Source organism: Canis aureus, chromosome 10, assembly GCF_053574225.1.
Source record: "Canis aureus isolate CA01 chromosome 10, VMU_Caureus_v.1.0, whole genome shotgun sequence".
Classification (NCBI taxonomy): Eukaryota; Metazoa; Chordata; class Mammalia; order Carnivora; family Canidae; genus Canis; species Canis aureus.
Window position 1 is genome coordinate 27213409 of NC_135620.1, and position 13800 is coordinate 27227208.

At 41.3% G+C, this 13800-nt stretch overlaps 2 protein-coding genes across 4 annotated transcripts in view; one reads left to right on the forward strand and one right to left on the reverse strand.

Moving 5' to 3' along the window:
- FAM13B (family with sequence similarity 13 member B) overlaps positions 1-3598 on the reverse strand; it is an 86525-nt gene extending 82927 nt beyond the window's left edge. The window contains exon 1 of the mRNA XM_077911775.1: positions 3539-3598. The gene's annotated coding sequence lies outside the window, so the exon portion shown is untranslated. The remainder of the gene's footprint in view (positions 1-3538) is intronic.
- Positions 1-13800, forward strand: part of WNT8A (Wnt family member 8A) — a 48560-nt gene that overhangs the window by 2249 nt on the left and 32511 nt on the right. The gene's annotated exons all lie outside the window — the stretch shown is intronic.

The following is a 13800-nucleotide window of genomic DNA, read 5'->3' on the forward strand; positions in this document are numbered from 1 at the left end:
CATAACTGACTGTAATAGATACATTACTCTGAGTATGCAACCTAAGACTAAGCTCCCAGGGAACAGAGAATGCTCTGCATTTATGGCCCTACTCCCACAAAGTAAGGGCTCCCAAAAAACAAACGAATCAGTTGAATGACCATTTTCCCCTGTAAAACTCAAGAACATGTCCTTGGAAGATATCTTTTCTAGATCCTGCTTTATAATATGTAACCGGAATGATATGTGACCAATATGAATCCGTGCAAGATTCAGGAGTATCATTTTAAAAAACAAAAACCCTTCATTTTTATCTTTCACCATCCTTTTAAACCTGGGCAGCAGTAGTACATCTGTTATATATTTGATTAAGGCAGGTTTCATGAGTTCCATGGTCACCCTCAGGAACAGAAAATTCCTAGGGTATCTGAGGGACGTCTGGCTGGCTCAGTCAATGGAATATATGACTCTTGATCTTGGGATCATGAGTTTAAGCCCCATGCTGGGCATAGAGCTTACTTAAAAATAAATAAATAAATAAATAAATAAATAAATAAATAAATAAATAAATAAAGTCTTATGGTACTTGAGTCACAAAGAGTGACCCTTTTGCCTCTTCACCTGAGGCTAGCTCCCGCACTGCTCTCCCTAGAGGGGCACCAGGCCTGGTCATTCTAGTGCTCTCCCAGCTTCCCACCCAGAGGCAAAGGGAGGGAGACAGAGGTAAATCAGGATTCTTTACTTTCACGTGATGGTTTCACACTTGAGCAGATGTTTAAAGCCACCCATGAATATTTGTATGGTTACTCCAGAAACCAACCCCATCCCCATTCTCTGGTGGTTTCCTACCCATAGTTCTCTTGATTTGCACAAAAGTGTCTGTTCTGGCAGTTCTTTTACTCCCTCTTTCAGTCCCTTGGAATCTGGAGGTCTACCTCCAACTTCTTATCTGTTGAAACTTGTTTTTCTCTGTAAGGACCTTGTCGGTTAGGAGCTAAGGTCACTCTTGACACTGATCAGTCCATTTGCAAGTGGCCCTGGGGGCCACGCCTTCTAGTTGTGCTTGGGTCTCCACACCCGAGGGAGTGCCATTCACAGCATCCTTGTTGTAGATTTGTATCTTCATTTTGACAGTTTTCCAGCAGGTGGCAGTAAAGTATTTTGTCCAAAGTAAACGTATTTTCCAATAAATGGAAAGTGTGAAGTGTCTGGATGAAGGAGAACTTCTTTCTCATGGTGCTGTTTATGCTCGAGGTAGCACTGTATGGTCCACACCTGGTCTGCGTGAATCTCTCATGCACTTCTGGCCCAAACAGACTGGGGAGCACAGGTCAAGCCCAGTGTGGTTTCAGCATTCCTCTGCTCTTTTGCCAAAACAGTTGCCAGCCCTTCTCTTGTCCTCTGTATTTTCCAGGCAGGAATCAGACAGAGGTCCACTGTGCCTCTCTCACCACAAGAGTACTCTGAGTAGTTCCATTGAAGGTTCCCTCCCTCAGCTTGAGGTAAAACTAAGGCAGGTGTGTAGTAAGAATTCATGGCATTGCAGCAACAGTCTCCAATGAAATAATATTCTCACTTGACTTTTTACAACTTGCTCTAAGCATTTAGAGTTATCTACGTGATTCTGTCTAAATTTCTAGGGGGAGTCCATCTCAGAACTCACTGTAATGAGTATTTTGGAGGGAAGGGGCAGTTGTTGGATATTTTTTGTAATATCCTGGTGTTTCATTAAAAACAGTAGTTCTTAACCATGGACAATTTTTATAGCCATGTCTAGAGACACTTCTATGAGCTATTGGTGCTGATGGCATCTAGCGGGGGAGGTGCTATTGGGCTCTAGCAGGCAGAGGTCCAGGACACTGCTAAACATCCTATGATATAGAGGACAGCCCTCTCCACAACAAAGAACTATCTGGCTGAAAATGTAACATCTTGTGACAGATAGTATTTCTACACTTGGCAATCACTGTAAGTAAGAAAACACCTCAAAATTACATCACTTTTTTCTTCCTTTTGCCTCCAAGTGTTTCACCTATGGATGCAGAGGTTACATTTTAATATATCATTAATGTCAACAACAGCATTTCACATAGCTGTATGGCCAGGATGAGAAGTGACTGGTGTGTTGCCAGGACTACCTCTGGAAGTGAGGCGTGCCAACAAAATTATTATTTCAGGTGAAATTTTTTTAGGTATTTCTCTGCAAGATGATTTTTATAGTCTAGGAAAATAAATACCTTACCCAGCTTCTCTGAGCAGAGGCTTTCAGCCCCTCAGAAGTAGAGTCAGGAGTCAAATACTATAGAAGAAATATCTAGTTGCTGCAATGCCCAGAACACATTCTAGCTGCTGGCTGGGGGGATGGGATGGGTTTTGGTGGAGTGGGGGGGACTTCAACCTGTCTGCTTCCCCGGGGTCACCAGTGTCACCGGGATGAGACTGAACTTAGGGAGCAGCTGTCTCTAGACACTCTACCATGGACACCCTTACTATTCCTGGAGGATGCAAATGGACCCCGCCCCCCACCTCACCCAAGGAATACTTTGAATTCAGCTCTTGTAGATGTAGCAGGACATGGAGTCCTGCTCTTGTGCCTCCAGTAAGGAAACTTTGATTATTTAGGTGTCCTCCTCACCCTTACTGATCCCCTATCTAGCCAAGGCTATTTGAGGACTAGCATAGAGATGAACTTTTGTTCACTCAAGGCTGCTATTATCTTTTTTAATACAGTGTTCACAAGAAACTGGAGCCATGCTAGCCAGCAAGAGCCAAAGAGGCATAATCCATCCCCACTGATCCTATCACTTAAAAAGTAAAACATTCAACACCCACAAATGTCGGACCTGGAATGAGAACATGGAACTTGTAATAAGAAAACCTGTATCTGAGTTCTAGCCCTTTCACTTAGTAGCCATGTGACTCTGATCCAGGTACTTAACCTAAATGCACCTTAGAGTCCCCATTGGTAAGATAGGAAAGAGGATACTGAAATGAACTGGTATGCATAAAAGCGTTTTATAAGCTGTGTACAATTCTTTTCACTCCTCCCTCCTGTGCCACTTTCAGAGACCTGAAGAAGTCTCTGGACATGTTTTGCCACCATCTGGGTTTTTATTGCTAGCAATGAGCCCCATGTGGAAGCCTTTCTTGGCAGAAGTTGCTAAATACTTGTAAATTTATTTTTAAGTGAAAACCAACAACCACTAAGAACCCCCAAACTCTTGGTGTTATTTTTAAGATAACCCTGAACCTTGTGAATTCTAATCCATATGAGCATACCGCCTCCCTACTTAGGATGCATATTTACACTGCCCACTTATAGAAGAAGACATGCATAGAGATAAGAATGGGAAACATACACAGTTTTATGTGCAGGAGAAACTATGGCACAGGACACAATGCTATAATTATGTGGATTCCCACAAAGCAGTAAAATGTTATCAAATTTCAATCAAACTCTGCCAATTGTCTCTTTCCTGAAGTATTCGTGTATATTGGGAAAAAAGAAAGGACTAAAAACTCCACAAAATTAAAATTTTCTCATAAAGAAGGAACTCACCATTAGACAGTGGTATTGCTGGCTCTCCTGAGGAATGCAATGGAATCTGTCTGTGCCACTGTGCAAGAATGCATGTTCTTCATAAACAAAAAAAATATTACTAGCTGCAAAGAGAAGAAACTGTTCCAGGGTGTACAAATCCCACGCCAACATCCAAAATAATGGCAAATACTGTTCTGATCTTAGCAACCTAAAGTAACCTTTGAGCCATTTATTTATTCAACACATATTTCTTGAGCAACTATTAGGGGTCCAGCACTGTATTAGGGGATATAATCATGATCTCTGCCCTGAAAAAGCTTCATCTTACATATCTCTGGAATAGAACATTTCTGGAATAGAACCAAAGCTAACATAATGTTTATTTCAGCTTCCATATTCACTCACACAGCTTCTGGTACCATCCAGTTTGGGGAGCTAGAACAATTAACAGTAACTCTCATCTTTGCCAAGTCCACATTTTTGGCCTGATCACTCAGAATTCACTGTATGACTGGGGGGTGGGGAGGCGCCTGGGTGGCTCAGTTGGTTAAGCATCTGCCTTCAGCTCAGGTCATGATCCCAGGGTCCTAGGATCAAGACCCCATTAGGCTCCCTCCTCATGGGGAGTCTGCTTCTCCTTCTCCTTTTGCCTGCTCCCCCCCCCCTGCTCTCTCCTCTCTCAATAAAATCTTTAAAAAAAAAGAAAAAGAAAAAGAAAGAAAGAAAAAAGACCTAAGTGTTTTGGTCTCTCTCTCTCTCTCTTTTTTTTTTTTTTTTTTTTTTTTTTTTTTAGTGTTCTGGTCTCTTGATTAAATTCCTGTAGTCAAGTAGGTATTTTTTTTCCAGTCAGAACTTTTCTGCTTTAAAAAAGGAAGGTTGGGGGCGCCTGGGTGGCTCAGTCAGTTAAGCATCTGCCTTTGGCTCAAGTCATGATCCCAGGGTCATAGAATCAACAGGGAGCCTGCTTCTGCCTGCTGCTCCCCCTGCTCCTGCTTACACTCTCGGGCGCTCTCTCTCTCTCTCTCTCTCTCTCTCTCTCTCTCTCTCTGTGTCAAATAAATAAGATCTTTTAAAAATAAATAAAATAGGGCAGCCCCGGTGGCGCAGCGGTTTGGCGCCGCCTGCAGCCCAGGGCGTGATCCTAGAGACCTGGGATCGAGTCCCACGTCGGGCTCTCTGCATGGAGCCTGCTTCTCCCTCTGCCTGTGTCTCTGCCTCTCTCTCTAGCTGTGTCCCTATGAATAAATAAATAAATAAATAAATAAATAAATAAATAAAATAAATAAAATTAAAGCGGGGGATGGTGCATGGCTGGCTTATTTGGTAGAGCATGTAAACTCTTGATCTCAGAGTTATGGGTTCAAGCCCCACATTGGAGGTAGGGTTTACTTAAAAAAAAAAAAAAAAAGATATCCCTTTCTCTTCTCCCCTCTCCCTATATCCATGTGGGGGAAATTTAAAAAGTGCTCAGAGATTCGATGAGATTATGACCTTCACAAAACCCAGGTAGGACAAAGAAATCCAGAAATCCAGGTAGGAAGATCTTGCCATTCTGCATACCCTTCCTCTTCCAAAGGCCTTAGGCTTTTGGATCTTCCTACCATTTGACCAGCCAGACTCCTCAAACTCATTAGGGCCACACCTTCTCTGGCAAACTAACAGCCCAAATATTTGCAGATTACAATCTAAATGCAACCACATTTTTGCCAAATATTTACACCTGACTGCTCTTTTCCACTAAAGACAGGATATAATGATTTACAGAAGCATCTAGTGTTTTTCCAGTTCCCAAGCTCCTCAGCAGAAAGACTCTGAAGTATGAAGGCTCACACTCTCCTTTCAGCCTTTCACAGTGACAGAAACCAAACTGTACATTGGACAGAAGTATCACAGTTATTATGCATGTGTCCTATCACCCTTTTAGAGAACGGCACTGCCTGTATCCTGAATGAGTGTCTTACCAAAAACAAAACACTTGCTGGAAAAAGAAATGGCCCATAGCGTAACCAAATTTGTTGTCTTTTAACAAGGTTTTGCTATTGGTTTCTTCATTTGCTTTATGTGTATTGTTTTCCTTCACCTGGACTACTTGGATGCTTCTTACTCATTGATACATTTAAAAATATTTATTGAGGGGGATCCCTGGGTGGCGCAGCGGTTTGGCGCCTGCCTTTGGCCCAGGGCGCGATCCTGGAGACCCGGGATCGAATCCCACGTCGGGCTCCCGGTGCATGGAGCCTGCTTCTCTCTCTGCCTGTGTCTCTGCCTCTCTCTCTCTCTCTCTTTCTCTCTCTCTCTCTCTCTCTCTCTGTGACTATCATAAATAAAAAAAAAATTTAAAAAAAATTTATTGAGGGCAGCCTCGGTGGCTCAGCGGTTTAGCGCCGCCTGCAGCTCAGGGCGTGATCCTGGGGACTCGGGATCGAGTCCCACGTCGGGCTCCCTGCATGGAGCCTGCTTCTCCCTCTGCCTGTGTCTCTGCCTCTCTCTCTCTCTCTCTCTCTGTGACTATCATAAATAAATAAAAATTAAAATATATATATAAAAAATAAAAATAAAATAAAATCTTAAAAAAAAGTTTACTAAATAAATAAATAAATAATAAAAATATTTATTGAGCACCTAGTATGTACTGTGCCAAGTGCTGGAGAAATAGCAGTGAACACATTAGACACGATCCCTGCCTTGTGGGGAACACAGTGTAATTATGTCAATAAGCCTAAGTCCAGTTTAAATATCCTAAGTATGACTTTATCTGGGCATCCGTTGTGACCTCATTTAGGTTAGATAAAACATCTGTCTTCTCTGGGCTTCAGGCATCTTCCCCATATTTCACATTGGAGACTTCCCCCTCAACAGGAGAACATGAAAAAAATCTGACCTACCAAAGGAAAGGGTAGGGAAACTTGATGGTCTCTGCCTTAATTGAGGATGGAGTAAAGAAAAAGAAAACTCTCCTCTGAGATTTCCTAAACAAGTTTTATGAGCACATTGAGGGGAGCAAAATTTCATACAACCTGTGTGAACCAGAAAACACTGAGATGAAAATTCAAAAGCTGATCACTTTAGTGCCCCAGGCACCTCGCATAAGCAAAAGTAAAAATCCTCTGTGGAGATCCCACAGGTAAGGTTCCAAGAAATATGACTGATAATAAAATATTACTAAAATAACAAGGAAATCATGCATTTCATAATAATACCAGCAATGACTGCAAGGATTTTAGTTACCAGATATGGAATATAAATAAAATATGTGTGACACTGTAATATAATAAATAAATATTTGTTCTTTTCCCTAGTTCTTGGCACAGAGCTCCTAAAACCCTTGTCATTTCCTCAGTAATAGGGGTAAAAGGAGTGTATTTCATTATTCACAAGTCCCTTTTTCCATCACACCTGAGCTTATGCTAAGTTGAATTAGAGTGGGGCCCCTAAATAGGCCCATATGAGGCCGATGCCAGAAAGACCAAATGATTAGAGGGTTAGAACTTGGCAGCCCCACATCTGACCTCCTGGGAAGGAGAGAAGCTAGAGATTATAAGCTCTATAAAAACTGGAACAAGATTTGATGAGCTTCTGAGTAGGTGAATGCATCCATGAGCTGTGACAGTAGTATAGCCCAAATTCCTCAGTTTTTTGAACTTAGGATCCTTCTGTACCTTGCCCTAAGTACCTCTATCTGGCTAATCATTTGTATCTATTATAATATCCTTTACAAAAACCAGTAATAGAGAGTTAAGTGTTTCCATGGGTTCTGTGAGCCATTATAGGGAATTATTGAACCTGAGGAGAGGGTAGTGGGAACACCCCTGATTTGCAGCCAAGTCAGACAGGAGTGGGGGGAAACCTGGGGACCCTCTACTTGCAATTGTTATCTGAAAGGGGGAGTTATCTTTGTTTTGGAGTGATTAGATGTGCATTGCTGTCTTGAAAAAGGAAGGGGGTGCCAGTGCCATGAGCCAAGGTATATGGACAGCTTCTAAAAGCCAAGAAAAGCAAGGAAACAGATTCTCCCTAGAGATCTGAGAGCCCTGATTTTAGCCTAGTAAGATCCAAATGAGACTTCTGACCTACAGAACCATAAGGTACCGAAGTCATGGTTGTTGTTGTTTTTTTAAAGAAAAATAACTTTATATCTTGGAATAATTTCAGGCTTACAGAAAAGTTGCAAAGAAGGGAGCCTAGCTTGCTCAGTTGGTGGAGCATGAGACTCAATCTTGGGTTGTGAGTTCAAGCCTGATGTTGAGTATACAAGATTATTTAGAAACAAGTTTTTTTCTTAAAAAAAGTTGCAAAGGGGCAGCCCGGAGGGCTCAGCGGTTTAGCGCTGCCTTCAGCCCAGGGTGTGATCCTGGAGACCCAGGATGGAGTACCACATCAGGCTCCCTGCATGGAGCCTGCCTCTCCCTCTGCCTCTGTCTCTGCCTCGCTCTGTGTGTGTGTCTCTCATGAATAAATAAATAAAATCTTTAAACAGAAAAAAAGTTGCAAAGATCACACAGAGAGCTCCCAGTTTCCCTTAATGCTAGTACCTAATGCCTTTTTAAAAAACAAAAAACAAAAAACATGGACATTAGAGCAGTTTTAGGTTCACAGCAAAATTGAGCAGAAGGAAGAGATTTTGTAGATATCTTCTGCCCCCACGTATGAATTTGTATTTTTTAAGCCACTAAGTTTGTGGCAGTTTGTTAGAGCAGCAGTAAAAAATAAATATAAAGGCAAGTGGCATTTTGAGGAGGAAAAAAAAGAGAGATGTAGAGATATATAGAGATACTGTAAAATGCTGTTAAGAAACAAAATTGGCTTCACTGAACAATTCATGAATTGAGTAGCATCCCATCTAGCAAAGAGAGGGAGGGGAGCGCTGAGTTTGAAATGGAAGATTTTTATAGGCAGAAGCAAGATGGGACTAGGAAGTTAAAAGACTGGATTATTTCAGGCAAAATTACCTTCCCTTAGGAAAAGGCTGAGGTTTTATCAGACAGATTACCTCATTAGTGCTGACCAGGAAATTCCAGATTGACTTTTAAAATTCCACTCCCGAGAGAGGCTGAAACTGCAATTATGTGAGCTAAGTATTAAGTCTTGGTGGGGCTATACACAGGTGACTCCATGGGCCTGTTTTTTCTTTTTAACAACGCTAACAAAAAATGAGAGAATAATTCATTCAAAATCCAATATAATTGTTACTTCTAGTGGAGGGTATGGAGCATATAAGAGGGACACCCTCCCCAAGAACAGGGCCACACTAGCCTGTAAGTCATCTCTATGGGAACTAGGAAAAGGGTTGTTCTTGAGCAAATGAATTAAAAAACAAGAGCCCAGAGGGCCCACAGTCTGCCCCGGGAGCCTTTGTACGCAAGGAAAAGACCCCATTCTCCAGGAGATCTCCCTCCCCTTGGCTAGGACCTTTATGAAGGTCCAACTCTCACCACAGTGCTGGCAGCCCCACCAGGGAACTTCAGAGTTTCTATAATATTTTACTATTCAAGCTGGGTAGAGGGTTTGTTTTTCATAATTAACCTTCAAACTCTATATACATGTATATACTATATACTCTTCCATTCGTACTGATCACAGTTTTTAAAGTGTTAAAATATTCAGCTATGTGATAAAATGTATACCATTCCATCCCATGCAGAGCTTTACCAGTACTTGGGCACCATTCTTGCTCTTTGTACAATCTAAGAATCAGGGGGTTCTGAAGAATACTGGAGTGACCCTTTCTTTTAATATATATTTTTTCAATTGTTCAGATATATTTTCTATTATCATTATTTCTCAGATATATTTTCTTTTTATTATCATTACTTTTTAAAAGTAATCTCTATACCTAACATGGGGCTTGAACTCACCACCTCAAGATCGAGAGTTATATGCTCTACTGACCAAGCCAGCCTCATGTCCCTAGGGTAATACTTTTCCTAACTCCACATAAGCTCTTTTCAGAGTAGGGGCAAGTCATCCATGAGCAGGAAAACAGGATTCCCCTTCTTTCAGCCCTTATCCCTATCTTAAATAAGAGATTTTTGTCTGTGTTCTCACCCAGATATTGTACACAGTGGTAGGAGCTGAATGTGCAAATCACAAAGAAGTTAGTGGGCACCTATAATCCAAGAATGCTTCCTGAGACCTAAGAAAAATTTCATTATTAGAGATCTGGTATGTCTGATAAAATCTGACATGCTGACCTGAGAATAAGCAGACAGATGAACTTAGAAGGTTCTATCCCAGCCTAGGAGTCTTGGATCCTGAGATACTACAACTCCGAGATTGCCTTGACTCTTCCAAAGAAACCCAGGACCTTCTCTTTTCTTTTCTTTTTTCCTTTTCTCTGCTTTTCCTTTTTAAAAGGGCACCTGGGAAAAGGACAGAAGGCTACTGAAACACCTCTCCTTTATTCCCATGCAGACATGCTATCTTCAGAAGGGGTCACTTGGGTTCACTAGTCCATCAATCCAAACCTCAAACCAAGTTTTGCTACTCAAATACAAGCTTCTGCACCCTTCCAGACCTAAGAAGTGCATGGCTCTACTCAACTGTGATGTTGGATCTAGAGAAGTACTCAACTTACACAGTAGCTGAAAGATGGTCTAATTCACACTGCCACGCTTTTTTAAAAATTGTGTTTTTTTCAAATGGAAAAATAATACATAGTGACTGAGAAAATTTCAAAAAATTTAGAATAAAGAATAAATGGGACACCTCGGGGGGCTCAGTGGCTGAGCATCTGCCTTCGGCTCAGGGCGTGATCCCAGGGTCCTGGAATCGAGTCCCACATCAGGCTCCCCATGGGGAGCCTGCTTCTCTCTCTGCCTGTGTCTCTGTCTCTCATGAATAAATAAGATCTTTACAAAAAAAAAAAAGGAAGAAAGAATGAAAAGCAAAATTCTCTACCTGCTCATTTACTTTCCTCCCCACAAGTAAATTTTATGAAGTATATTCTCCCAGACTCCTTTCCATACATTTATATAATGCACACACTCACACAATTGCTTTTCTTGACATAAATGGGATCATACTGTAATATTCTATAATATGCTTTTTACACATAATTTTCCATAGAAATTCATCCATATTAGTAAAATATAGGTTGTTTCCAGTTTTCTCCATTAAAAACCATAGTGAAAAAAATTCTTGTACCAAAAAAAAGGTCGAATGAAGAAACCTACATAAGCCACACAATAAAATTCTTTACAAAGGAGAAAACAAAGCAGTGGAATAAATGTTTGTATACTCATGTATATACTTGTGTATAACAGATTCCTAGAAACAAAATTGCTGATTTGAAGAGTAACACATTTAAACTTGGTAGATACTACCAAACCTCCCTCAGAAGAGGCTTTCTAGGAGATGCCTATTTGCTTAAACTTTCACCAACAATGGATATAATGTGTATTTTTATTTTTGGTCAATTAGATGAGCACATTATTTGACTTGCATTTCCCTAATTACAAAGAGTCATATATATGCTTCCTTGCCTGCTGTATTTCTTATTCAGTGAATTACCTATCCAACTCCATGGCCGATTTTTCTGCTTGCAACTTCCTCATTTTGATCATAAGCGTAGCTACTATATTTCAAGCACTTGGCTGTGTTCCAGACACCATGCTAGATGCTTGAAAATAAAGTTTGTCTTAAAACAACCCATGCTGTGGATGGGAAATACAAGAAGCATACAGAAATGAGATTCATACCCTAGTCTTTTTTACTCTTGAGGCTGCCCCTTCTCTCCTATGTCACTTTATCAAAAAGCCTCATTTTAGGGGCACCTGGCTGGTTCAGTCAATAGAGCATGCAACTGTTGATCTCAGAGTTGAGTCCAAGCCCCATGTTAGGTGGGGAGCCTACTTTAAAAAAAAAAAAAAAAAAAAAAGCCTCATTTTGCCCAAATGTGGAAACCGAAAGGGAATTGACTCACCCAAACATTCATAGCCTCGTAGCTAGATGCCTATCTCAATGTAGACCACTGGTGGGCTTTTCACTACGCTGGTCTTCCCAGAAAACAACATTTCCCAGAGGCGATTCAGGCAAATATTTCAGATCGGCCAGCCTATTACCTGTGTTCTTAGAAATAAAGAACTAACACAAACTACAAAGGTCAAAGATAAATAAAACAGAAACCAAGAAACAGAGACTTTGGCCCCATTCCATCCATATCACATAGTCCAAGAAGAGGACTGATGGCCCTTCAAGTCAGCCTTAGGGTGTAAAATGGTCTCCCAGTTACTTCCCAACACCCACCTGCCAAATTACAGTTTTTTTTTTTCAGATTTTATTCATTTATTTGAGAGAGAGAAAGTATTGGGAGGGATAGACAGAGAGAATCCCAAGCAGACTCCATGGCGAATGTGGAGCCTGGCATGGGGCTTGATCCCTCCACCCTGAGATCACGACCTAAGCCAAAGCCAAGAGTCCAACACTCAACCAACTGTGCCACCTAGGCGCCCCTTCAGCTTTAGAGTCTTAAAAAAAAATGGGGGCGAGGTGCAGTGGGTTAAGCGTCCAACTCTTGATTGTGGCTCAGGCCCTGATCTCAGAGTCATGAGATTGAGCCTCGGGTTGGGCTCCACACTCAGTGCAGTCTGTTAAAGCTTCTCTCCCTCTCCGTCTGCCCCTCCCACCCCTCTGCATGCTCACACTCTCTGTCTCACATAAATAAGCAAATCTTTAAAAAACACACACACACACACACAAAAACTCTGAATCTGAATGAACTATTAATCACAGACATGAGTAGCAAATAGTTTGAGTTTCTTCTTTCTATAAAGTTGAAACGTTCATTTTACAGTTCTTTATTTAATAATCCAGAATTCCAAGAATTCCACTCCTTTTTTTTCCTCAAAGTGATTAACCCAATGAGAAATACAGGAGGGGTGACTGGATAGCTCAATCAGTTAAGTGTCTGCTTTTGATCTCAGCTCAAATCTTGATCATGGGTTTGGGCCCCATTATATATATATATATATATATATATATATATATAAAGCAGGATGGGGTAAATTATTTCTAAGAAACTGCTAAACTCTCTTCCTTCCAAAAGCATTGATTAAATGCCTATATAATGACTTGACAACAGTTTGAAGCCAGTTCATGGAGGTGCATTAAAATATTTTCTGGGGGGATCCCTGGGTGGCGCAGCGGTTTAGCGCCTGCCTTTGGCCCAGGGCGCGATCCTGGAGACCCGGGATTGAATCCCATGTCGGGCTCCCGGTGCATGGAGCCTGCTTCTCCCTCTGCCTGTGACTCTGCCTCTCTCTGTGTGTGTGTGACTATCATAAATAAATAAAAATTAAAAAAAAAATTTTCTGGGGATCCCTGGGTGGCGCAGCGGTTTAGTGCCTGCCTTTGGCCCAGGGAACGATCCTGGAGTCCCAGAATCGAGTCCTGTGTCAGGCTCCTGGCATGGAGCCTGCTTCTCTCTCCTCCTGTGTCTCTGCCTCTCTCTCTCTATGTCTATCATAAATAAATAAATAAATAGTTGTTAAAAATAATAAATAAAATATTTTCTACCTTCAAAAAATTTAATTTTTCCAATCATAAAAAATTTTATTTTTTTCTTGACGAAATCGTCTTTATTTTTTTTTACTTTTTTTTTAATAAATTAATTTTTCATTGGTGTTCAATTTACCAACATACAGAATAACACCCAGTGCTCGTCCCGTCAAGTGCCCCCCTCAGTGCCCGTCACGCATTCATCCCCACCCCCCACCCTCCTCCCCTTCCACCACCCCTAGTTCGTTTCCCAGAGTTAGGAGTCTTCATGTTCTGTCTCCCTTTCTGATATTTCCCACACATTTCTTCTCCCTTCCCTTATATTCCCTTTCACTATTATTTATATTTCCCAAATGAATGAGACCATATAATGTTTGTCCTTCTCCGATTGACTTACTTCACTCAGCATCATACCCTCCAATTCCATCCACGTTGAAGCAAATGGTGGGTATTTGTCGTTTCTAATGGCCGAGTAATATTCCATTGTATACATAGACCACATCTTCTTTATCCATTCATCTTTCGATGGACTCCTTCCACAGTTTGGCTATTGCGGACATTACTGCTAGAAACATCGGGGTGCAGGTGTCCCGGCGTTTCATTGCATCTGAATCTTTGGGGTAAATCCCCAACAGTGCAATTGCTGGGTCATAGGGCATGTCTATTTTTAACTCTTTGAGGAACCTCCACACAGTTTTCCAGAGTGGCATAAAAAATAAAAAAGTCCTATGTGCCAAACACTAGATTGGACACTAGAAGTCCAGGGACAAATAGAACATAGTTCC